At 35.0% G+C, this 2,336-nt stretch overlaps 1 pseudogene; it reads right to left on the bottom strand.

Moving 5' to 3' along the window:
* Positions 1-471: 471 nt before the first annotated feature.
* On the bottom strand, positions 472-1,450 carry LOC111732440 (annotated as a pseudogene).
* Positions 1,451-2,336: the final 886 nt, after the last annotated feature.

The raw sequence follows: 2,336 nt of genomic DNA, 5'->3' as shown, positions 1-2,336 counted from the left end.
AGATAAAACATCATTTCATCATGATTCACATAGCTCTGTCAAAATCAGCATCATATGAACTTAGCCTATTGGTAATAATGCTTTTTTAAGAAAAGCCTAATAAAGAAATAAAAGCCAAAAGCATGACTTAAGTAATAAGAAGAGAAATATAATAAAAACATATGAGAAGCATAGGGAAAGTCACGTTCCTCAATATATAGTAAGGAAGGAAAGTACCAGGAGATGCTGTCCATCAATATATATTTCATGAAAGAGGAGCACTGTCTTTTGGATGGAGAATTCAGGAATGGACAGTATTAATGAGAAGAAAATATCTAAGAACAACATCGATGCCCTTGCACAGGACTAACTTAAGCTCAAGAACATGCACACTTAGGGATGAGTGTGTCAACTATTCAATATCTGTCCCAACATTGCAATCAACTTATAGTTATGTATCAGTAGAAACAGCTGGCTGGTGAAGTTAATTTTCTAATATAAGATTATTAACCACAAATAAGTGAAACATATATCAAAAGAGGGAATTGGTGGCTGCCACTTTCTTCCTACAACTTTCACAACTTCTTTGATGTCCTTATTTCTCAATGTATGAATTATAGGGTTTAACATGGGAGTAACAACACTATACAATACTGAGATTAGTCTATCTTTTTCAAAGAATAAGTTGAGATTAGTTGTACATGTGTGAAAATGGCACTGCCATAATAGAGAAGGACAATGATTAGGTGTGAAGTACATAAGTATAAAAGTCTTTGTGTCTCCTCTCTGAGAAGTAAATTCTCAAGATGGTAGAGATTATGTAAAGGTAGGAAAGGACAATACACAAAAAAGCGATCCAACCAATGAATACCCCAATGGAGAGCAATGCCAGTTCATTGACGAAAGTGTCCCCACAAGATCAGCAAAGGTGATACATCACAGTAGAAATAATTAATCTGATTGTTGCCACAGAATGGCAAGTAGAATGTCAATACTATGTGCACTATTGAACTGAGGAAACCACAAGTTCAGCAGCTGCTACCTGGCCATCTAAGAACTTGTTCATAATAACTGAATACCTTAAGGGCTTACAGATTGCAATGTAATGATCATATGCCATTTCTGCTAGGAAGACACACTCTGATCCTACAAAGAAAATAAACGCAAAAAGTTGAGCCACACTTCGTCCATAGAAAATGCTTTTCTTTTCTGACAGAAGATGCACCATCATGTGGAGAACATTAGTGGTCATGTATCAAATGTCAAGAAAGACCAAATTGTCTAGAAAATAATACATAGGTGTATATAGATGTGGATCAGCCACAACCACCAAGATAATGAATATGTTTCCTCCCAAAGTACAGATGTAAGTCAGAAAGAAGACGGTGAAGAGTAAAAATTGAAAATCATTTATGTTGTAAAATTCTAAACAGAAATTTATACAGAGTTGTTTGATTTTTTTTCTATCCATGATGTTGCCTGGTTTCTTTTGGGGAACTGGGCAAGAGAAGCACAACTTACAATGATCACATGCTGTAGTAGCAATGGTATGCAAAAGAAGATAACAAAAGTTTTACAAATAAAAGTCATCAACATGTACATCAGATTTCAACCCAGAGGAGCAACATCTCTTTTAATATTATAGTTCACACCTATCACCAAACACAGATGTAAGTATTTCCACCCAATATTTTGCTTATAAATAAAATCTCTAAAATATACAACACAAACAGTATTCATCTAGAAAGAAAATCACAAAAGGGCACCATACATCCTAAGAGTCCTCTGTTAATAATGACTGGGTCAGGTCCACATGCATTTTCTTAGTGTCATGTGAATGTGTGTTGCAGAATACAGTTTGTAGAAGAATTCCTGGGCTTCATTAGTTTTTTTAAGCCATCCCTGCTCCCCTTTTCCATGTTGAATGCTGATATAAAACTTAATTTGTTATATTTTATAGAGGTTAAAGAGGACATGTAAAAGCTAAGAGGCACCAAAAGGTGATTCTGTATTTTTTGTTAGGTCAATCAGATGAGGACTTATTTGATTAGAGTATCCTGACAAAATAGCCTTACAGTTCATATCTGTGGGACTAGGAGAAAAATGATAAATAAGGATTCTGGCTATTATGACCTCTTCTAAGAACAGAGAATTTTTTATCCTGAGGGAAACATATTAGCTTTCTACATGTTATACACTGTAGTAAAATAAACCACATACCTTTTGACCTTTCATATTCACCATAGCTCTTCAGAATGGGTGTTATTATTCTCATTTTGCAGATCATGTTTTTCAGGTTCAGAGAAGTTAAGTAATATGTCCAAGATCACACAGCTGGTGAGCCCCAGAGAGCTACC

Source organism: Pteropus vampyrus, unplaced genomic scaffold (genome assembly GCF_000151845.1).
Source record: "Pteropus vampyrus isolate Shadow unplaced genomic scaffold, Pvam_2.0 Scaffold461, whole genome shotgun sequence".
In the NCBI taxonomy this organism is placed as follows: domain Eukaryota; kingdom Metazoa; phylum Chordata; class Mammalia; order Chiroptera; family Pteropodidae; genus Pteropus; species Pteropus vampyrus.
The sequence above is the reverse complement of the archived record's forward strand: the minus strand, read 5'-3'. Positions and strand labels throughout refer to the sequence as shown.